Below are 13264 nucleotides of genomic sequence, written 5' to 3' on the forward strand. Positions count from 1 at the left end.
GGTTGAGCATCTACCTATGAACCAGGAGGTCACGGTTAGATTCCCAGTCAGGGCATATACCCGGGTTGTGGGTTCAGTCCCCAGTGTGGGGCATGCAGGAGGCAGCTGATCAATGATTCTCTCTCATCACTGATGAGAGAGAGAGAGAGAGAGAGAGAGAGAGAGAGAGAGAGAGAGAGAGAATAGAATAGAATAGAGCCAGTTGTTTAATAGTTATTCATCTTACTAACTATAGATAAGAGTTTTCTTACAGACCCTGGGAAACTGGAGAATGAAACAAGGCTGTAAAAAGATAAGATGCCTAGCCAAAACCGGTTTGGCTCAGTGGATAGAGCGTCGGCCTGCGGACTGAAAGGTCCTGGGTTCGATTCCGGTCAAGGGCACGTAACTTGGTTGCGGGCACATCCCCAGTAGGAGGTGTGCAGGAGGCAGCTGATTGATGTTTCTCTCTCATCGATGTTTCTATCCCTCTCCTTTCCTCTCTGTAAAAAATCAATAAAATATATTAAAAAACAAACAAAACAAACAAACAAACAAAAAAGATAAGATGCCTCTATGGGTCCATTACTCAGAAAAGAAATACATTTTGAGAACAGACCAAGGACAGGACACGCTTTGATTTGGTTGCTGTGCCTGGACCCTGACCCCCTCCGGGAGTTTGCCTCGGGAATGCTGACCATTCTCTGGTTCCAGGAACGAGTTGAGCTGTTTGTAACATCATAGAACTGTGGTCGGCAAACTGCGGCTCGCGAGCCACATGCGGCTCTTTGGCCCCTTGAGTGTGGCTCTTCCACAAAATACCACGGCCTGGGCGAGTCTATTTTGAAGAAGTGGCATTAGAAGAAGTTTAAGTTTAAAAAATGTGGCTCTCAAAAGAAATTTCAATTGTTGTACTGTTGATATTTGGCTCTGTTGAATAATGAGTTTGCCGACCACTGTCATAGATTAGCCACCTTGTTATCAGGACTTTGAGCTCCTGAAGGCCAGACTGCAGACCCTGTTGTGGAGTGAATGCGAGTGAATGACTACTGGAGCCCAGACCAAATTAAAATTTAGGGAGCCTTTAATAGCCGGCCGGGCGACTGCTCTGCCATTCTCCACGCAGGGAGTCCAGAGAGCAGCCCCGACCCTTTGTGCAGGACCACTTTTAAGCGCATTAACCACATCCTGTTTTTGCAGAGCAAGTAACCCAAGACAAAACAGTTTTTCTTTTTTTTTTCTTTTTTTTTAAAAAATAAATCTTTATTGTTCAGATTATTACAGGTGTTCCTCTTTTTTTCCCCCCATAGCTTCCCTCCACCTGATTCCCCACCCCACCCCATGCCCTTACCCCCCGCCACTGTCTTCATCCATAGGTATAAGTTTTTTGTCCAGTCTCTTCCCGTACCCCTCACACCCCCTCCCCCTTGAGAACTGTCAGTCCACTCCCTTTCTATGTCCCTGATTCTATTATATTCACCAGTCTATTCTGTTCTTCAGATTTTTTATTCACTTGATTTTTAGATTCACTTGTTGGTAGGTATGTATTTGATGTCATTTTGTTGTTCATAATTTTTATCTTTACCTTTTTCTTCTTCTTCCTCTTCTTAAAGAACACTCTTCAGCATTTCATGTAATCCTGGTTTGGTGGTGATGAACTCCTTTAGCTTTTTCTTGTCTGTGAAGCTCTTTATCTGACCTTCAACTCTGAATGATAGCTTTGCTGGGTAGAGTAATCTTGGTTGTAGGTTCTTGCTGTTCATCACTTTGAATATTTCTTGCCACTTCCTTCTGGCCTGCATAGTTTCTGCCGAGAAATCAGCTGACAGTCATATGGGTGCTCCCTTGTAGGTAACTAACCGTTTTTCTCTTGCTGCTTTCAAGATTCTCTCTTTGTCTTTTGCCTGTGGCATTTTAATTATGATGTGTCTTGGTGTGGTCCTCTTTGGATTCCTCTTGTATGGGGTTCTTTGAGCTTCCTGAACTTGTAAGTCTATTTCTTTCACCAGGTAGGGAAAGTTTTCTGTCATTATTTCTTCTAATAGGTTTTCAATATTTTGCTCTCTGTCTTCTTCTGGCACCCCAAAAATTCGGATGTTGGTACGCTTAAAGTTGTCCCAGAGGCTCCTTACACTATCTTCATATTTCTGGATTTTTTCTTTTTGTTTTTCTGGTTGGGTGTTTTTTGTTTCCTCATATTTCAGATCTTTGGTTTGATTCTTGGGGTACGTTGATCTACAGTTGAGTTTCTGTATATTCTTTATTTCAGACAGTGTATGCTTAATTTCTGACTGGTCCTTTTCCATTTTTTTGGCATTCTCATTAAGGTCCTTGAAGGTCTCACTAAGCTCCTCGGAGGTCTCATCAAGTTTCTCGGCGGTTTTTAGAAGATTCTTGAGTAACCTTATAAATGTGGTTCTGAACTCTATGTCGTCCATTAGTTTGCTTTCCTCCATTTCTCTCATTCGTGACATGTTTCTTTGTCTCCGCATTTTGCTGCTTCCTTATGTTGATGGAGTGGCTTTGTGTGGTAGGTGACCTATAGGGGCCAGTAGCTCAGCCTCCCCAATCCCCTGAGGTGGACGCTCTTGGTACACCCCTTTGTGGGCTGAGTGCAAAGTCTTGGTGTAGTTAAGCCTTGATTGCTGTTGGTACACTGGGAGGAATTGACCTCCAGGCCAATTGGCTGTGAGGACCCGCTGTGTCTATAATGGAAGAACTGCTGTGCTGGAGACACGCTTATGGTGCAGGACTTGTTTCAGTGGGGCTTTGGTGCTCACTGAGTCTGCCTCTTGAATGTGTCACTTATGGATGTGAGGAGTTGAAATCTGGTGTCTCACACTGACCACTAGGTACACCGGCTTCTGGATCTCCAATGGGGTGCAGGTCAGCTACTGTCTGAGGCCACCCAGCAGGAGCTACAGCAAGAACTACAGTTTTCTCCTCTTTGCTTGGGGTTTGGAGGTTTTGGAGCTGTCTGACCCGGGCTGCAAGTTTGCTAGGTTAAGCTGTGATAGGGCAGGCCATTCATATGCTAAAGCCGCTGCTTGGAGCTTGGGTGGGTTCGTAGATTGTGCAGGGCGGGGTCTCATGGCGTGACTAGGCTAGGGCGTGGCAAACAGCGATGGCTGCCAGTAAGCCGGCTCTGCGGCTCTGTGTCTCCGACTGGCTCTGCGGCTCTGCGTCTCCGACCGTGTCCCCACGTCCCGCGCCCCAGCACAATAAACAATTGTTCCTGCTCGCAGCCCTGCAAGCAAGCCTCCCTCACTTTCCGACCCCACGGCAGACAGTCCAGCTTCTCCCCATAGGAGTTTGGGTCCCCCGCGTCTCCCCAGAAACGAGTTCGGAGTAATCGGGAGCTTATCTCCCTTCAGGTTGAAAACAGCAGCGCTCCCAGTCACCCGTCGCCAGCCCGATTCGCGTCTCCGTACCTCAGCTTTTCAGCGCTTGTGCACCCCTCAATGCTGTTTGCTCTTTCCTTCTAGTTGTAGAACGTCCACTCAGCCAGCTTTCCCGTGGTTCTGGGTGATAGACATTTTGTCTTTTAGTTGTAGTTTTGAAATTGTTGTGCGAGGCAGCAGTTTAGGTGTTTACCTACGCCGCCATCTTGGATCTCCCCTCACAAAACAGTTTTTCCTAAGCAACGTCAGCTTTGTGCCATTGATGACCATGTTATTCACAGGGTCATCCTGTTCTTCAGAAAGCTGACAGTGTTCTATGAAAGAAGACCTACGTGCTGGGAAGGGGCCATGAGACCGTATCTCAAGGCCTGGCCTGGTGTCAGCACTGACAACTCTATCTGGGGCATAGTCCACGGCCTCAGTAGTGCTCAAAAATTCCCACTCTCCAACATTCCCCACTGGTTTTATGTACATGAGTCAAATTATTGACTCTTTTGGGTCATTGTTGGCGAGGGAGTTATATTGACCCATGAGGACTATAAGCTTGATAGAATTAATTCTCTGCTGAATAAAGTCAGTGGGCCTGTTTATAAGATAAGGGCCCAGAATGATGGCCAGGACTAATCTTTAGAGGGTCCAAAGAGTCCTGGACTCTATTTTGCCTGGGCTGTCTTAAGCAAGGTGTGATGAAGCCACGTCGGGATCCCGTTGACTTTGACTGCTGTGGAAGTGGTCCTTTCCAGGTAGGAGTCAGTCCTTGTGTGGCAAATTTCTTTACCCAAACAGAGTCACCAGGGTGGAAGGATGGACCGTATCAGACATGCTTCTGGACTGCTTTCTGGGTGGATTATAAAACCTGTAAGAACTTGAGTAAAGATTGGTTATGGATTTTTCTAGATTGGGTTTCCATGTAAGCTGGTGAGGTGGGTAGGTCAGGGTTTGGAAGAGTCACTAGAATCTGTAGAGGCCCCACTGGTTTTAGGGCAGCCTCCCGGGTTGCTTTATCTGCAGCCTCATTCCCTCTTGCTTCTGGGGAGTCCCCTTGTCTCACATAGGTAGAGATGGAAAGACTTAATTACATCTGGTAGTGCTAGTTGGTCCATCGTCCTTGCCCTGCTCATATCTGTCTAACTGCCTAATATATTACCTCAAGGATCCTGGCTCTGAATTCTTTTAGGGAAAATGGACGTCGGTGGGCTCTCCTAGCTACTTCCTGCTGAGGTGGGTCAGAAGTTTCTCTTAGAGCCAAGAGATCCTTGCTGTCTGTCAGAGGGACAATGAGGCCTGGGCACAGAAGGAGGTGGCTTGTGACCTGGCGGAAACAAACTAAAAAATGGTCTGGAAAGAAAACCTTTCAGTTTTAATAACTTCTATTGAAATAGAATTTTTCTCCTCAAAATTACCCACATGTTTATCAAAAGAGCCAAATCAAGACTAATTTATCTATTGTATTTAATTTGGCCTGATGGTTTGCATAAACATAACAAGAATGGTAACTGACTACCTTTGCCGGAATTTCATGATTGAATCTTAATGTGCCCCGTAGGTCCAGGAAGCCAAGCCATCCAGCCTGCCTGTAGTATCTGCTGAGTTAGGTGAAGTCCTCACCTGTAGTGGCTCCACCCGGGCCCATGCCCTAGGCTTCTATGCCCATCTCAGCCCTCCTACTTGTCGTGGCTCAGAGTGCGTGGGGGTCCGGCAGGGACGCAGAGGCGCCCTTATTGCTCCCCTTCTACTCTGACCAACCGCCAGTGATGGTAGGGCACGAGCCTGATGCTCCAGCACCAGGTATTTTCAGGGCTACCAAGCAAGATACCAGGCTTTCTCCGTGGCACACTTATTGGCTTCAAGTCTTCAGAGTTCAGGCAGGGCTCTTTAAAACATGATACTCCAGTCAAAGTTTCTGGTTAATAAAACTACTGTTGGAAACCGGTCTTATTAAATTTATGCAAAGAGCCGAAACCGGTTTGGCTCAGTGGATAGAGCGTCAGCCTGCAGACTGGAAGGTCCCAGGTTCGATTCCGGTCAAGGGCATGTGCCTTGGTTGCGGGCACATCCCCGGTAGGAGGTGTGCAGGAGGCAGCTGATCGATGTTTCTAACTCTCTATCTCTCTCCCTTCCTCTCTGTAAAAAATTAATAAAATACATTTTTAAATTTATGCAAAGAAATGTATTGCCATGATTTATTTATTAAGTATTTCCAAATTTCGGAGGAATTGTATAAGGAGAAAAATATCCTGCTTTAAGATAGGATTTTCCTTGCCAGTCCTTTTTATGGACTTTCCAAAGTAATATTTTCTGAACAAATAGTAACTGTTAGATTTCTTTTATCAGTCCCTCCCTAAGTACTTTGGCATAAGCTATTTACCCTCTGTTTAGGGAGGCAAAATGCAAATTATTTACTCTTCCTGCTTACTGGCCTGTATTATTTGATTTCTTTTTAACATTTCTCTTCTTATTATTACATACACAACCTTTATTAATTTTACACTTCTAAATTAGCCTTTAAACCTTCTTTCTATGTCCTTTAAAAATGCATAACCATGCCTCAGACCTTCTACTCAGTATTCCTTATTCTTTGAAACCTCAATCCTTTAAACAGCCAGAATTTCTTAGATTAACATTTATGAACTTAGACCTTCTGTGATAAAACTAAGAGCAGGTAAAAATATTTCTTTTTGAGAGACAAATTTTTAAAACTTAAACTAGTTGTAACATTAAAGATATTATATCTTAAAGTTCCTTTGCTGAATATTCCACCACCGCCCAAGAAGTACCCAGTAACCCCGCCCTGCCAGGCTCGGACAATGAGATTTTCTTTATGTGAATTGGAAGGGTTAAAGAGAAGAAAACAGGGCAGAGGAAGATCCACTGTGTTTTGCAGAAAGCCTTGAAGCCAAAATAGTTCAGATAAGTAAGAAACCAAGGACGCCAGCAGAGTGGGTTGTAGCCAGCAAAATCAATAAAGACCTCTCTCTCCCTGCTCTCCCCGCCGACGCCCCCCCTTTTCTGCATTAACCATTTACTCTGTCCTTAGCAGGGGACATAAGACAAGTGGTCTGAGACCCTGTATAACCAGGCCTTTTACACTTAAGGAACAGCTGCTCTCCCAGATTTTCCTTCTTTACTCCAAGGCCCCAGAGGATCTCAATCTTTACCACTTCTGATATCTCCAACCATCTCCCTGTCCCCCAGCCTAGGGCTTCTCTATCTCAACAGGCTGAGAGTGAATTCCACCACCTCTACCCTTTCTCACACCTGCTCTGGAGTAGTTTTTGGCTCTCTTCCTCCCCCAGAGATCTATAAATCTATCAGGAAGGGCAGGCGGGTCGCAGTTCTCAGGACCACATGATTCTCTGTTTGCTAGCAGGGCTGAAAAAGGCAGCCTACAAAGCAGTTAATTATGACTAATCTTAACCCAATAAGCCTTTGTTTAAACTTCTCTGGATTGGCAACCTTAACAAATTAACCCTAGAATTCCAAAATTTTAAACTAACACAGCAAAATTATAAACCAAGGCAAAGCAATTAAAAGTTCTCTACTGTCTTCCCTCTAAAGCAGGGAGGTGCACTGTCTTTAAACAAATTAAACAACAGAAAGAGATAACAAATACTCTCATGTGTACAGCCAGACAGTACAAAGTAGCTTTCACTTCACACAGACCCTCACACTTACATTTATACACCAGACAGTCTGAGTTTTTGACTTCTGGGGAGGTGATCAAGCTCCCCCTTCCACTCACTGGGATATGGGAAAGTTGGCCATTCCCGCTCACAAAATTTCTGTAAATCAAAAGTGTTAATGGAGGCTCCATAATCATCCACTCGCTGCTTGAATTCCTGAAAATTTTTCAAAAAACATTGCAGGGGAGTGCAGACAGAAGAACATGAAGCAGACTGACCCATTCTAATGATAGAGACAATTAGACCACAATAACACAAAATAACAAAGACAATGACAACCAACTGAGGATCGCCGGGCACTGTCATGTGCCGGGATCTGGTCTCGGAAGTAGCGCTGCATCCAGCCTTCCAGAGACCCTAGATGGGCACCCAGAGAACCAGAAACAAGTTTCTTACCGGTAAGAACCAGATCCAGGCGGCTCCGATCAGAGTCAATCAGGAAATTTAGCAGGCGGGGTCTCCGACCTCTACCAGTCCCGGGGCTGAGGAACATCTCTCAGAGATCTCCCCCTGGGTCGGAGAGTCCGGGGACCCCGGTGGGCTCCGGACACAGGACCAGTCAAAAGCTGGTTATCTCGCTGGGGCCTCCAAATGTTGTGGAGTGAATGCGAGTGAACAACCACTGGAGCCCAGACCAAATTAAAATTTAGGGAGCCTTTAATAGCTGGCCGGTGACTGCTCTGCCATTCTCCAGGCAGGGAGTCCAGAGAGCAGCCCCGACCCTTTGTGCAGGACCACTTTTAAGCGCATTAACCACATCCTGTTTTTGCAGAGCAAGTAACCCAAGACAAAACAGTTTTTCCTAAGCAACGTCAGCTTCGTGCCATTGATGACCATGTTATTCACAGGGTCATCCTGTTCTTCAGAAAGCTGACAGTGTTCTATGAAAGAAGACCTACGGGCTGGGAAGGGGCCATGAGACCGTATCTCAAGGCCTGGCCTGGTGTCAGCACTGACAACTCTATCTGGGGCATAGTCCACGGCCTCAGTAGTGCTCAAAAATTCCCACTCTCCAACAACTCTACCCCGCTCCTTTCCCTCTTACACTTGCAGCTGCATGTAGTTATCTTCTCTTTCACTTGTATATAATCAGTCAACAAGCCAGGGAAATGAGAGCAGAATTTCCAGGATGACCGACTGCCCTCCCCATACTGCCAGTATTATTGGAATAAACGCTCATATATGATTCAGCCTGTCTCTTCTTAATTTGGTTCAAGTAGTGAAAGGCAGCCTCGGACCCGCTGTGTCTAGTATCAGTTCTCACAGTTGGCCTGTCTCTTCACAGTGTACTTTTTGTCTTAGTGTGCCTTGTAGTTTTTTGTTGAAAGTCAGATGTACTAGGAAAAGGAACTGAGGTAAATAAGCTTTTAGTGTGAAGTTTTATGTTTACCTGGTTTGGCAACCATGCCAGAGTACGCCAGATGGCCGGGGCCTGGGTGTCCAAGGACTATAGACAGATGCAAGGTTACAGCAATCTCACGGTACACTGTGCCCTTCTATAACCCAAATTAGTGAGGTCACTACTTGGAAAGAAGCCTCTTTTGTCTAAATAGTATAAGACATGTTACTGACCAGCTGGTGTGCTAGAGAGAGGCTGCAGAGACTACTGAAACTCTGAGGTTAGAGAGCTCAAGTGCTGCTGCTATGTGAGGCAGTGGCAGCGGCCAACAACTGGTCTAGAGGCAGCACGCGGTTGCTCAGAAAATAGCTGTAGGTACAGAGGCTGCTGCTGCTTTGTGAGAAAGATGATTTAACTAGCCGGTGTGCAGCTACCTATCGTATAGGACTACTTTGGAGAACTAGTTTGTCTAATGGCTCCTTGTTAGCAATGGCTACATGGCTACTAGCTTCTACAATAAAGATTCTCTTATACATCCACAACTTCTCATGGCTTCTCCATCTACTACCTGGTGTCCAGTCCCTGGCAGAGGGGCTCAGACCTAACAGTGGATGAGTAGAGCAGAATAAAGGAACCGAGTTCCCAACAGTTAGTGCAGAGAGCAGGGTTCGAGGAGAAACATGCTCTCACACTTAGCACTATAAGCAGGATTTAGGAGTAAGTACTCCAAGAATTAGACCTTTCTCTGACATCTGGCTAGGAGTTAGTCTGTATAGTTTACGATAGCTGTAGGTATCAAAAACTAAAATTTCCTCTGGTGTTATTGTTTCCCCTGTTGTTGTGGGATTTCTCTAGCGATGTTTTGAATAATGTTATTATCCAGGTAGTTCATCATAATAGTGACTGTCAAGAGAGTGAAAGGTGGCCTGAGGATTAGAAGGAATAAGAGATCAAGATGCAGCCCGGCCCATGTGGCTCAGTGGATGAGTGTTGATCTATGAAACAGGAAGTCACAGTTCAATTCTTGGTACATACATGCTAGGGTTTTGGGATGGGTCCCCATTAGGGGGCATGCAGGAGGTGGCCTATCAATTATTCTCTCTCATTGATGTTTCTGTCTTTCTCTTCCTCTCCCTTCCTCTCTCTGACATCAATAAAAACAATTTTTTTAGAAAAAAAATCAAGATGGAGAGGTAAAGGAACAAAGGGATTGTCATGGCAATATGACTTTGACTATTACACGTTGGAGCTCTGGGCACATTATGGAATTTTGTGGTATTTATTTTTTAAAAAAAAGAGGATATTTAACATGGAGAGGATTCAATATATTTACTCTGGAAATTTGTTTTTGGTTCTATTGACCCTATCTGGCAAAAGACTCTTTCTGACATTGAATTGATGGAATAAATAAACTTATCTGTTCTTTACATCATTATGACCTAAAGATATTAGGCTGGCTCACACTACCACAAAAAGCTTTTACTAAAAGGCAGTGATACCTAATACATGTTAAGGTAGCTCCTGTGGACCTGTGTCCTTGTACAGGATCTTAGTCCTCAACAAAGAATCTACAGCAGTGTACTCTGAACATGATCAGCTAAGTTGGGGGTCCTCTGAACATGCAGCACTGGGGGTCAGGCTCCTCTGTGCTGAAACATGTCAGTGGCTGATTGAATGGGATGTAATCTGTGCAGTCAAAATTGAGGTGCTGTGAGTGAGAGGAAATCTATTGCCAAACCCCTCAGATATTGCTCCCATCAGAGAAAAAATTATTCCTTTTGAACTACATATCCTTACATTTCTTATAGGAAATTCAGCTCCATTATAATATGGGACCATTGTCATATATATATGATCCTTCATTGACCAAAATGTCATTATGTGGCATGACTGTTGTCTTGTTTACTCTTCTAGACCCTGTTGTACCACAGGATCTTTGCACAGGCTGTTCCTTTTGCCTGGAGTGATCTCCCTTCCCTCTCTGCCTATCCTTCAGGGTTACCTATTCAGATAAAGCTTTCCTAACCATCACCAGGAGGCTAGGTCGCACGCCTTTACTGTGAACTTCAGAGCTATCTACTCTCTTTGTCTCATGCATTTATTCATTTAATCTGTTTTTTTCCTAGGGCTCTTAAGTCCCATAGGGCAGGAACTAGGTTTGTCCTGTGTTCTAGTACTTAGCCTATTCCTTGGCAACATGTCATTAAATATTTGTTAAATGGATGAAGGAATGAATCCATTAGCTATCACTATGGCTGGACCCTACCAATCAGAGTCTCTGAAAAAATTCTGTGGACAAAATCTCTTCCTAGAGTGGACCTTAGAACAGCGGAAACTAGTCGTTATTTTAAAAATTAACTTTGTTTAAAATGAAGTGCAACCACTATAGTCTGATCCATAAATTTGAGAAACATGTCACCTTTTGTAAAAAAAAAAAAAAATTATGTTTGTGATTAGTTTCACCTTACTTGCTTATTATCAGGAAGATTTTGGTGTGTTTTTGTTGTTGTTGTTGTTGTTGTTAATTCTCATCTGAGGATATTTTTTCCATTGATTTTTTTTTTTTTTTTTTTTTTTTTAGAGAAAGGGAGGGAGAGGTAGAGACAGAGAGAGAGAAACATCAATGTGAGAGACGGATCATTTGGTTGCCTCCTGCACGCATGTCCTGGGGATTGAGCCTGCAATCGAGGTATCTGCCCTTGACCAAACTGAACCCATGACCCTTCAGTCCTCAGGTGACACACTAACCACCGAGCAAAAACAGCTAGGGCCCTTTTGGTGTTTTTTCCTCTCTCAGAATTTCCCAAGAAATCTGACCAAAGGGGCAGGCCTTGAAGCTTCCATGCTTGTTAGGGGTGAGCTCTGCTGTTCACAGAGTCTGCCATACTTTCCCCCTTACTCAGTGTCTCCCTAAAAAACCAGCTGCAGGGGTTGAGCTCTCAAGATTCCACACCTGTTTTTATTTTTTGTGCCTGTGTTCCTTCCTCCCTTTTTATTTCTTCTTTTTATACCAGTCCCTTTAGTATTTCTTGCATTGCTGGCTTGGTGGTGATAAACTGCCTTATCCTTTTTTTGTCTGTGAAGCTCCTTATTTCCCCTTCAGTTTTGAATGTTAGCCTTGCTGGATAGAGTATTCTTGGATTCAGTCCCTTGCTTTGCATCACTTTGTAAACTTCCTTCCATTCCTTTCTGGCCTGATGTGTTTCTGTTGAGAAATCATTTGATAATCTAATGGGAGATCCCTTGTATGTAACTTTCTGTCTCTCTCTTGCAGCCTTTAAGATTCTCTCTTTGTCCCTGACTGGTTTGGCTCAGTGGATGGAGCGTCAGCCTGTGGACTGAAGGGTACTGGGTTCGATTCCAGTCAGGGGCACATGCCTGGGTTGTGGGCTTGATCCCCATTAGGAGACATGCAGGAGGCAGCCCATCAATGATTCTCTCTCATCATTGATATTTCTCTCTCTCTTTCCCTCTCCCTTCCTCTCTGAAATCAATAAAGATTAAAAAAAAAAAAAAAAAAAAAGAGATTCTCTCTTTGTCCTGAACATTTGCCATTGTAATTACAACGTGTCTTGGTGTGGCTCTTTTCGGGTTCATCTTGTTTGGGACTCTCTGTGCTTGTGTGACTTTTTCTTCCCCACATCAGGGAAGTTTTCTGACATTATTTCCTCAAATAGGTTTTCTAACCCTTGTTCCTCTTCCTGTCATTCTGGCTCCCCTACTAATTGTATGTTGCTTCATTTCATGTTGTCCCATAGCTCCCTTAGTCTCCCCTCAGTTTGGGTGTGTTTTGCTTCCCTGTCTTCTAATTGGCTAATCCTGACTAGGTCCTCCACTTCTCCTAGTCTACTGTTGAAACTTTCAATAGTGTTTTTTATTGCAGCTATATCACTCTTTATTTCTTCTTGATTCTTACATAAGTTGTTGATTTTTTCATCCATCCGGTTTATGAACTGTATGACCCTTATTCTGAATTCTTTTTCTGACATATTTCATGCCTCCATTTCACTTAGCCCATTTTCTGGCAATTCCTCTTTTTCTTTCCTTTGGGTTTTTTTTCTCTCCCCATTTTTGCTCTAAATATATCCCAAGAAACTAGAAACACCAATCAGAAAGAATATATGCACCCCTGTGTTCATAGTAGCACAATTTACAATAGCTAAGATTTGGAAACAGCCTAAGTGCCCATCAGCAGATGAGTGGATTAAAAAACTGTAGTACATCTACACAATGGAATACTATGCTGCTGTAAAAGGGAAGGAACTCCTACCATTTGCAACAGCATGGATGGAGCATTATGCTAAGCGAAATAAGTCAGTCAGAGAAAGATAAATATCACATGATCTCACTCATTTGTGGAATATAATGAACAACATAAACTGATGAACAAAAACAGATCCAGAGACAGAGAAGCATGGATCAGACCATCAAACCTCAGAGGGAAGGTAGGGGAAGGTGGGGATAAGGGGAAGAGATCAACCAAAGGACTTGTATGCATGCATATAAGCATAACCAATGGACACAGACACAAGGGAGGTGAGTGCAGGGGTGGGGAGGTGGGGGCGGGGCAAGGGGCAAGGTAAGGACACATATGTAATACCTTAATCAATAAAGAAAAAATTAATTAATTAAAAATAAAAGATTCCACACCCAGCTCCAGACTTTGCTCCCTGAGCCAAGATGCTATAAGAGCTTCCAGCATTAGCCACAGGTTTCGCCAAATCAAACCCATCCACATGGTGTTCAGGGATCCTCATATCCAGCTCAGTTCTCCAAGCCCAGGATGGTCCCCTTCCCTGCTGTTGAGCTTCAGTTGAAGCTACCATAGTACATACTGATCTTCCCACCTTTAAATCTTGAGG

This window comes from Plecotus auritus (genome assembly GCF_963455305.1).
Source record: "Plecotus auritus genome assembly, chromosome: 1".
Taxonomy (NCBI): Eukaryota; Metazoa; Chordata; class Mammalia; order Chiroptera; family Vespertilionidae; genus Plecotus; species Plecotus auritus.